This window comes from Triticum dicoccoides, chromosome 2B (assembly GCF_002162155.2).
Source record: "Triticum dicoccoides isolate Atlit2015 ecotype Zavitan chromosome 2B, WEW_v2.0, whole genome shotgun sequence".
Classification (NCBI taxonomy): Eukaryota; Viridiplantae; Streptophyta; class Magnoliopsida; order Poales; family Poaceae; genus Triticum; species Triticum dicoccoides.
Window position 1 is genome coordinate 67,347,883 of NC_041383.1, and position 11,597 is coordinate 67,359,479.

Here is an 11,597-nt window from a genome sequence, read left to right on the forward strand (position 1 = left end):
TTCCCTTGTTTAGGCACCTCCATGCCCAAGTCTTCGGAGGCGGCCCTTTTCTTCCCGCGGGAGGAGGGAACTTTAGGCTCACCTCCCCAATTATCCTCCTTTGTGGAGACATTAATCCCCCGGTTTGGATGTACAATGTGTGAAGCTCGTTCTCGGCTTCTCTACTCTTCCCTTCATCTTTCCCCGATGGCACTTGACTTAGCGCACGTCTAAGCATCCTAGCTATCGCAGGATTCGGCGAGCCTTCGGGAAGTGGGGCCGGACACCTGATCCTCCCCGCCTTACTGAGTCAATCCTGGCCGCGGCAGTTCAGAATAATGTTGTGATAAATACAAACAAAGTGTTCGGTTACAGGGTTACTTACTTGGGTATCTGGGCGGTTGTAGCTCAGACCCGCATCCTCGGCGGTATCCAGACACTTTATTCATGGTCCGAAGAATAACCTATACATCCCTTAGAGTGTCATGCTGAAGAAGTGTTGAATAGTTCGCGGTCCTTCTAGGTTGAACTCTCACATCCAGAGAGGTCGACGTTTGCACGGCAGGGCCCGCCGAACTAGCATTACCTGAATTATTTTGACGAGGCTGATATCCCTCTCAAGAAGCTCCCGAATATGGCTCTACAATGTCGGTACGTCATTAGCAGGCCCCCAGTCCAGTCCCACGTTGGCCCACGACGCCAGTTGAGGCGGAGGGCCCGAGCGGAAGGCGAGGGCAGCCGCCCACTTTGTGCCTCGGGGAGCTGTGATGTAGAACCACGTCTGTTGCCATAAATCGGACACTTCCGGGGAAGGAACCTTCTGGCCATGGGGCATCGGCGTTTTTTCTTATTACAACGCCTCTGCACTCTGCGGGTCGCCCCTCGACCACCTTCGGCTTTACATTGAAGGTCTTGAGCCATAAGCCGAAGTGTGGGGTGATGTGGAGGAAGGCTTCGCACACGATGATAAACGACGAGGTGTGAAGAATGGAATCCGGAGCTAGATCGTGAAAATCTAGCCTGTAATAGAACATGAGCCCTCTCACGAAGGGATCAAGACTAAAGCCTAAGCCTCGTAGGAAGTGGGAAAGAAATACAACACTCGTTGGGTTCGGAAGTGGGGATGACCTGCCCTGGAGCAGGAAGCCTGTGCTTGATGTCGGTGGTCAGATACTTGGCCTCCCTGAGCTTCGCAATGTCCTCCTCTGTGACAGAGGAGGCCATCAACCGGCCTTGAAGGTTGGATCCGGACATGATTGAAGATCCGAAGTGCTTAAGCTCGAGCTTTGGGTGTTGGAACTCGAGGTGCGTAAAGGAGCAAGCGTGGGAAGAAAGGGATAGGCCCGGGTCCCTCTACAAAGGGGGTGAATATCAAGCGTCCTCAGCGTAACCGTTTGGGACTTGCCTAAAAACAAGGAGTCATACCAACAGGCGTAGTTGGGTTACCCACACCCGTATTGATGAGAATCCCGCGATAAGAGGGACACGATCTCTGCTTCGATAGGACGTGCCAATAAAACCGCCTTGCAGTGTGTGTCGTGGCAGGCTGCGAAAAATGGTTCGAATAATGACCGGGCCGTGGCGTGATGTCACACTATGAAAAGTTGTCAGCAGATTAGATTTATAAAGTATTGTGCTCTCTACGGTGGTACGTAGAAATTATTTTGCAGAGCCGGACACGATCCTTGTGTTCAAAATGTTCTATGGAGTATTCGGAGATGGAACCTGCCTTGCAATGCCGAAGACAATCTGCGCGCCGGACTCATCATCATTGAAGCCAGGTTCAAGGGCTACTAAGGGAGTCCTGGATTAGGGGGTATCCGGACAGCCGGACTATATACTTTGGCCGGACTGTTGGACTATGAAAATACAATATTGAAGACTTCGTCCCGTGTCCGGATGGGACTCTCCCTGGCGTGGAAGGCAAGCTTGGTGATTCGGATGTTAGATCTCCTTCTCTATAACCGACTCTGTGTAACCCTAGCCCCCTCCGATGTCTATATAAACCAGAGGGTTTAGTCCATAGGACAAAAACAACAATCATAATCATAGGCTAGCTTCTAGGGTTTAGCCTCTATGATCTCGTGGTAGATAAACTCTTGTAATACTCATATCATCAAGATCAATCAAGCAGGAAGTAGGGTATTACCTCCATCGAGAGGGCCCGAACCTCGGTAAACATCGTTTCCCCAGCCTCCTGTTACCATTAGCCTTAGACGCATAGTTCGGGACCCCCTACCCGAGATCCGCCGGTTTTGACACCGACAGACATGGCGGTGGGCGTACTTGTGCGGACATGGTGGAGGTCACGGCCTGGGCCACGGTGTCCCTATGGTGTCGCCCACATTACTAAAAAATATGGTGTCCCTAAGATGGGCGCTACATGTAAGCCAGTAGTAGTAGCGCGGGCATGCCAAACGGTGCTGCTATTAAGTGGTACCCACACTCCCCAGCAGGCTAAATATAGTAGCAGCGCGGCCAGCCAAAACGGTGCTACTGCTAAGACGATAGCAGTGTAGCGCATGTAACGTGCCCATCGTTGCAACTATTGTTGCACCGTGCCACCCCATGGGCCCCACTCACGGGCTACAGGGGCCACGCTACTGCTAAAGCACTCAGCAGTAGCGCCGGTCTCGGACCCGCGCTGCTGCTAAGTCAACCTTATTGTCTCTCCCGTGCCCGTCCACTTTCCCACTCCCCTCACTCACTTCCTATGGCTCTTCCTCCTCCTGCCACCATCGCCGCATTGTCGCCACCGTCCTCCCTCCTGCTTCCTCGATTGGTAAGCCGCCGCCCTCCTTCCACCGCCCCCTCGTCCCTCTCTCCTCCGGCATCCTTCCTCTCCCTCCTCCAGGCACCATCCTCCCTCCTCATGCTCTCTCCTTTCTCCTCCATCTTGCTTCCTCCCTCCTCGTCTGGCCGCCCTCCTCCTCTCTCTCTCCTCCCTCCCTCCCTCCTCGCTATGTTCTTGTAGAATATAGTTTTTTTAATGTTTTTCGAATACAATAGAATGTAGAATGTAAAATTTTAGTAAATGTAGGGGTTATAAGATATTTAGTATTGTATATTATTTGAATAGAATAGAAAATTTTCAATAATGTAGATTATTTGAATATAATAGAATTTTTTTAGTAATGTAGGGGCAAAAGAACCAAATACCTTTAAATTTTTAGTTATGCTTGCTGTACAAATGAAATGTTAGGGTTATAAGATGTACAACAAAGTTTTAGTAATAGAAATTTTTATTAAAAAATTGTAATAGAAATTTTTAGGTATAGAAAAATTTAAGAACATAGGAGTTGTGATTATGAGGAGGAGGAGTCGTGATTATGTGCTACAATGTGTTAGAGTTGATGAGGAGGAGGAGGAGGAGGAGGAGGAGTTGTGCTTATGACTACTATGATGATGAGTAGGAGTAGTTGCGATTATGGCTAGTGATCAAGTTGTTATATGACTCATGGACGATAATGATGATGATGAGGAGTTGTTATCTGACTATGATGTATTCTGATGATAAGTTATTAATAATCACTGATTCACATTATTATTATATTATTGATTCAAGTGGATGGATCCAAAGTGGCCAAGTTGGATCCAACTTGAATCTAATCCGCGGTTTTTTCATCCAATGATGTAATAACTCATTATGATCATAATGATATAGCCATCTCTAAACTGCTACTGTATGAAAGCTTGTATAACGGTGTATAAATACAGTATAGAACAAAACAAAACAAATGAAATACTGATGAATAATAGTAGCGCGGGGTTTGGGTGCATGCTGCTAGTATACCTAGTAGTAGCGTGGTTATGAACACACGCTACTGCTATGCAAAAAACCCGCGCTACTGCTAGGGTTTTCCATAGTAGTGATGGTGCATGGGGGGTAAACACTCTCGTTGTGAGAAGGACAGGTTCAGAATCACCAGGAGAGACCAAAGATGAGATGGGGTATATGGGTGATACATCGACAAATGTACATATTTATTGATCACTTTTCCTATAATTGACATCTAATTCTTACCCTAACAAATAAAAAAATCCTATTCTTTGCCTATAGCGATGGATAGTGGGCAAACATCAGATATCAGCACCCTCCCCGCGTATGGGTCGGCCCAACCCAAGAGCTTGGGAAGCACGTAGTCCTTCTACCAATTTTTATATTTGTTTTCTCTTTCAAAAAAAATTCAGACAATTTTTTCCTTTTTGGTTATTTGACTTATTTTTCTTTTTCTTTTTAACTACACGGTCATTTTTTATATTATTATTTTAAAAACACATGGATATTTTTTATATTCATGAATAGTTTTATAATTTACATATTCTTTTTATTTTGTGAACACTTTCTCAATAATAATTCTTAGATCCATCAAGACCAATACCTATTTTTTCAAAGTCAAATGCACCCGTTTTTAAGTTCCAATTTTCTATAAAACGTACACACGCTAGTCCTTTTTTGGTCCCCTAATCAAACGAGGGACACCTGCATGATTTAGCAACTTACCTTCGCGATAAGCCAATAATACAGCAAAAAATAGGAGCACCCAATAACATCACCATAGTTTTTTATATACTTAATCATTTAAATTGGAAAGGAGTCCATTTTCAACCTAAATTATGCATTAATGGACAAATTTCCCCTGGAGTCGGCTTTGGTACGATTTTGACACTAAATTCTTTGAAGTTGCTTGCCGAAGATTTGTTTGCACCTCTCCATAGTAACAAGATAGTCTTCATGGATCTCCTAGTTTAGTAATCCTTACATCAATGTGATACTCAATTACCCAAAACTTCAACCTTTATACCATTGTTCCAAAACATAGCAAGGCCACCACTTCTACCAGTGGGATCAACACCATAATCTCTCTCTATTGATGTGAGTTTCTACAATAAAAATAACTTTAGGGGCAAACTTTAGCGCGAGTTTGCGTAGCTCTTGAATTATCAGGGTGTTGACGCCGATACCCCGACAGTTCCAGCCTAGAAGACTCATTGCGTCTGGGGGTCCTCTGCCATGGAGGCCGCCGATCGTACATCATTGTTTTTTGGCACCACAGGCAAGTTCTTCCGTCCTCTTGAAGAGCTCTTCTCACTTGCTTGCAGTGTCTTGGGCCTTTTCATTGGCTCGGTGGCGCCCCTCAAAGGAGCCTGCCAAAATATTTTTGATGAAGAAGTGCCGTCCTCTAGAATAGCAGGCGACTTCGGATGGTGATTCTCTCCCACAAATTCCGTTTGCAGGATCATGGTTACCCAGCAGCACAAAGTAACATTTTGGGAAGGTACCTCGTCCTTGAACAACAAAGAATCTGGTCGCTCCTCAAAGACTTCCCAAACAAATTTAGTCTGCACCATGTTACCTTTAGCAGATTCAGCACAAGGAGCAGCGGATCGTTGTGGGAGAGCAGCAGTTGTAGACTTGCCGCCATCGGCATCCGAACCAGTCTTGAATCCACCAGGCAAAATGGTTTTTGGCTCCACATCGGACATAGCGTTGAATATGAGACCCGGCTGTAGCAGCAGCCGCAGCAAGCCTATGTACGTCCATGCAAAAAAAAAAAAAAAACAAGCCTATGTACGTAGCTTTACAATCAGGAGCCTACTCTCTAGCTTGGCCTCATCCCAGGCAACCTCTCGATCATGAACATGATCAGACTCCATATCACAATCCTCAACATAAGTATCGCAAATCATTACTGCAGAAACACTCTGATCACCAGCAGCCGAATTGAAACTTTCAGCCGCCATGCATGAGAGCCGCCCCAACGCCTCAGACGGACATGAGCGTCCATAGACGGACATGCAATGGGCTGTGGCCCATCAGGTGCTCCTTGCCTCCTTCCATCGTTCGCGTTTGTTTCTCCGCTTGCCTGGGCCTGGCCTCCGTTGGAACCGCCCCGTGATTTGTTTCGATTTCAGAGTTCAGATCATATCCGGATCGTGTTGGTTTTCATCGTCCGGTTGTTCCCCTTTTCGGGGTCGGATTCCCCTTATGCCCAGCACTGCCGACTATATATATGACGGCAGGCTCGATCAGCACCGTATCAATTGACATTGTGCAAGAAACGAGGGCCCCAAAGCCAAGTAGCCAATCTTTCCACGATGTCGTTCTTCAACCTGCGTCTCTTCGCTTCCATGGCAATGACGGACATCCTCCGCTTCCCAGGAGAAGACCTGCACGATCAGACGCCCCGGAGCTGCCCCAAGGAAGCAACGGTGGAACTCCCGCTGTTAGAGCCCCAGTGCGTCGCGGACTGCTCGGAGGCCGACTCGACGCTCGCGGAGAGGAGGAGCTCCACCAGCGCTTGAAGTAATGCATGTCTCATGTCTTCGTGCGTCAGTTTGAGGATTGCTAGTGGTAGTAATTAATATTGACAAGATTGTATGAATTTCAGTATGCCAGTAGTACTGTATTATACTATAGATAAGTTTGTGCTTACAACTTAGAGGTACTAGCTAGAACCGTACGCCGATTTTTGTGTCTTTGCTTTTTTTTTTTTGTATAGTAACAAATGTTATTCAGTAATCTGTAGTGCATTCTATGAAAGAGTAGCATATGTGAAAAATGCATGGTGATAGTGCGAGAAACCTAACAGTGGAAACATATCACAATTTCGACACTTGATGCAAAAATTGCCGCATTTTGAATTCATCCAAAAGAAAACTAATTATGTTACTGCATGCGGATAAATTTGAAATTTGTGTGTTATGTGATGGGGCTTTGGTGACCCTGGAGAGAATTTCTTGTTTTGACAAAGAATACCATGAGAACTTCTGTATTATGGTGTGTGTGTGCCCAGTTTGCTATATACTAACAAAGAGTCAGTGCGTTGCAACGGAAGAAAAAATACCGCACGCCCCTAACCCAATAATCATGACTTAAGACGCCAATAGGTCTTGCCAAGGCGTCTCTCAGTCGGCATTAGATTAGGAATCTGCATTTTTTTTTCATGCGAGGTTTTGCAGAGGCGCGCATGCATGGTTATTGACGGTTTCTTTTTTGTCTCTAATCTGGATTTATTGAGTGTCGGTACGAAGGATGATAGATTTTGCATCATTGATTATGGTTGCACCCTGAATAGCATTTTTAAAATGGTTAACATATAAAATAACATCATATTCAGATTCTATATATTTTTTTAATCAAATTTCATATATAACATGTTAAAATTGGAGTTAGGGCTTAAAAGATAGGTTTTTTTATTTCTGTGCCCCTGGTTCATTAGCTCTACTCATTCATCCCCACTATGTTAACTTTTGCTCACTTTTCTCTACTCCCTTGCTCGAAACCATCAGAACAGGTTATAACGGACGTTGTCGTCGGGTCAATGCATTTGACCGTTAGCTCTGACGAGTGGGGCCGTGTATACGTGGGCGGACCGCGGTCGTGGGGTAGCACGTGTCCATTGACATGCCTGAAACGTCTCATCATATAAAGAGGGGCAACCACCTCCATCGCCCCTACCATTTTCCCCCAAATCCCCTCCCTGCCGCATCGTCTTCCTCTCCCCCACCGGCATCGTCTCGCTCTCCTCCACTGCCTCCATCGCACCGTCTCGCTCTCCCCCACCGCATCCTCTTCCTCACCTTCATCGCCTCCATCTGTCAGATGGCCGAAGCTCGTGGCGACGCCGGCGCAGCGGCCGGAGATGTGGTGGAGCTGCAGGGCGCCGTGACCGCGGATGTCGGCGGCGTCCACGGCGGTGCGGGAAACTCACAACCGCTACAGATGTGGAGAAGGATGTGGCGGCTCTGCCTCAGCGCTGCAGAAGGTGACGGCGCCGGCGCAGTCCATCCCGATACCCTCGATGCGCCGCCTGCCGTGGAGCAGCAGGTATTTGCACTTGCTTAGCTTGTAGAGTTAGTTGCTCCCTAGTTGCATTGGTTAAATTGTGATTCATACGGTAGTTCGGATGGTTAGAGTAGTTGGTTTGACGGATGGGCCGGGGTTTTTTGTATTGGGGGATGGGGGTTTTTGGACTAGGTATTGCACTAGTAGAAAAAGGACCTAATGTGAGACACATTAGTCCCGGTTCGATTTTGGCCCGGTACTAATGGTACCATTAGTGCCAGTTCGAACGGCTATGCATTAATGCCAGTTCGTTTTGAACCTTTAGTACCGGTTCATGCCATGAACCGGTACTAAAGGGGTGGTGGCAGGCTGGGACCCCGCGATCACCTTTAGTACCGGTTCATGCCACGAACCGGTACTAAAGGGGTTTGGCCTATAGTCCCGCTTGGAGACACAAACCGGGACTATAGGGCAATTTTCAAACTCTAACCCCCCCCTGTGTATCGCCATTTTAGTTTTGAAAAATACAAAAGAAAATGATAAAAAATTCAAAAAATAAAATTCTTCGAGATGTAGTTATATTACTACATCTACTAGTTAGGAAAATTTATAAACTTAAATTTGGACATGTTTGCAAAAAGTGTAGGGAAAATGTAAAACAGCTATAACTTTTGCATACGATGTCGGAAAAAACATATAATATATCAAAAAATTTAGCACCAAAATCTGCATCCGATTTTGCCCGCCTACGGCCTGTTTGCAATTTTTTAGAATCCTCAAATTCCAAAAGGAAAAAAAGATATGCTCAAATTTCAGTTTTTTTAAATTTTTGGTTAAATCTGGTCAAACTATGGTCAAACTACTTATTCAAGAAGTATTAATGTTTCTACATAATTATTCAAGAATATTAGTGTTACTAAATAATTATTTCCATTTTTTGAATTTTGATCAAATCTGGTCAAACTGTGGTCAAACTATGGTCAAACTATGGTCAAACTATGGTCAAACTGTGGTCAAATTGTGGTCAAACTAATTCAAGAAATATTAGTATTACTAACTGTTTTTTAGAATAATAGTTCCAAACTCAAACGGTGAAACGTGTGACCTAATGCTCAAGCTAAACTGCTGAGGGTTAATAGGATTGATAGCTTACATTTGTCAGGAAAACAATAAGTGCAGACTTGGAAAGTAGAGGAGTAGAACTCAGAAGTTAAGCGTGCTCAGACTGGGGGAGTGAGAGGATGGGTGACCGGCCGGGAAGTTAGACGATTTGGAATGAGTGATCCACACTTGAGCAATTAAGAGGGGTGATTAGAGACTAAATCATCAAATAATTCAGAAAATTGAAAATCGAAAAAAAATGAAATATTTTTTTACAAAATTTTCAAAAAAAATACCTAAAGGTCCCCCATACCACGGCGCGAGCTCACGCCACGTGGAGGGCCTTTAGTGGCGGCTCGTGTCGAACCGGTACTAAGGGGGCGGGGCTTTAGTCTCCACTCTTTAGTGCCGTTTGTAGAACCGGCACTAAAGGCCCTTACGAACCAGTTTTAAAGCTCCGGTTTCTACTAGTGTTGTTGGATAAATTCTTTGTAAAACTGCTAAATAGATCTGTATGAGAGCTAGGGATCTCCGTGCTTCAATGCTACATAGATGTATGCTTATTAGATTTGTTTTTAATGCTCATAGATTGGGGTTTTTAATGCTACTCAGATTCATTGCCTTAGATTGAGTCCCTATTAGATTTGTTTTTGAATGCTACTCAGATTGGGGTTTTGAATGTCATATGCCCAAATGGAATCCATTGATTAAGAAGTTATTTGATTCATCAATATATAAATTTGTCCACAATATGTAGTTATATTAGCTGTGTTGTTCAATTTGTGTGCATGACAATGGAAAATGCAAAACAATGATCATAGTATATTGGGAGTATATTAGCCCTATGATCAATGTGTCATGTGTGCATATCTAAAATTTCAATTGGCTTCCTTATTTACTAGTGATGGATGTAATTGCATATTCAGGAGGATGATGGTTGAGGGGGTAGAAAGAGGAAGCTGACCCAATATGACCCATATGATCCAGAGGAAAGTGACGATGAAGAATATGAGGTAAGCCTACTTGAAAATTAGATTGTTCATTTAGTTCCTTTGACATGGTGTATCCATGAATATATAATGTATTAATGTAACTCATTCATGTGTGCAGTATGATTCTGGAGAAGAAGTGTACAAGGGCAATGTCGCGTCCTTCACAGCCAAGAAGGTGGTGAAGATCAAGGTCAAGGGAGTTGCTTCCTTCTACAACCGCAAGACCAAGAAGTGGCACTGCCCCTACTGCACCACCAAGCCGAAGCCAAGGAATGGCAGCTTCGATCACCTTCTGTCTCATGCAGAGGATGTAGTGATTCGCGGGGAGGACTACATGATCAGGGGGCAGCATGCCGCCCTCACGAAGGCCCTGACTCCGGCGTGATATGATGATGTGATGCTGTGATGAGCGCACTGAATCTTTATCTGTATCTGTTGGGTTATTTTTGGTTTGTTGAACTGAATCTGGTTAGTTATGGTTTATTGAACTGAATCTATGGTGATGCTAGTAATCTGGTTGCTATCCATATTTGTCTGTCCTTAAACTTGCCTGTGGTGTATGGTTAGTTATGTTTAGATGTTGTAAACTATGGTTTAGATGTTGTGAACTATGATTTTAGGTGCTGCAATGATCACACATGTTGTTTCAGTGTTGCTTCACTGATCACACATGTTGTTTCAGTGTTGCTTCACTAATCACACATGTTGTTTCAGTGTTGCTTCACTGATCACACATGCTGCTTTTTCACTGATTATAAAGGAGTTTAATCCTAATTATTTGTCTCATATTTATTAATCAAATCAAATGCATGCCTTTTCCCACCAGCATGTTTCATTATTCGATGTTTTCAACTGACATTCGACTGGACAGTATAAATTCAAGAAAATGTAAAAAAACATTGGCAAACTATCTATGTTTGTGTAGGAGATCATGTGTGCAAAATTTGAAGTGATTTAGAGGAGGTCAAATAAATTTGAATTTGAGAAATGTGCTCCAAATGAGCTCCCAAGCTAGGGTAAACAACCCATTTGTAATCAAGTTTTTTTGGACCTACTCAAAATGAGCCAAATGTTTTTTTATTAACACATATTCACTTTCCATAGTGTAGATTCGAAGTCTCACTATTTTTTGAATTAATCTTCATATTTTTACATTTTATTTTGAAAACATATGCTTTAATATAAAAACTATTAAAAACACGTTTGAAATATGGAGATGGAAAACTAAGTTCAGATCCTTCTTATTCACTTTGAAATAAAGCTTTGGTGATTTTTTTTATTTTTTTTCAAAAACATAAGGTATCCCTACCTCCTCTCCTTGAACTCTATGAAATCATGTACGTGATAGCTCATATGTGTGAAGGTTTTCTCATCAAAATGACCATAGACCAAGTTTATGTTTTTTGGTTGGTAACATGTCACATAAAACAACACTGTGCACAGGTTATATATTTTTTTGATTTTTTTTAAATTAATGTGCTCATTTGACCTCGATCGTGCCAGCTAGGATTTTTTTCATGAAAATGACCATAGACCAAGTTTAGTATTTTTCCTCGTTAGTTTGTCTTATAAAACGACGAACGGCGAATGTTTCATATTTTTCGATTTTTTTAAAATTAGTTATGCTCAGTCAAAGCCTTCGAAACCCCGTTGACCAGCTCAAAACCCCTCTAACCCCCATGGGGTTTTGCCTAACCCTAGCTCCTAACGTGAGCCGTCCGATCATACCCTCGTGC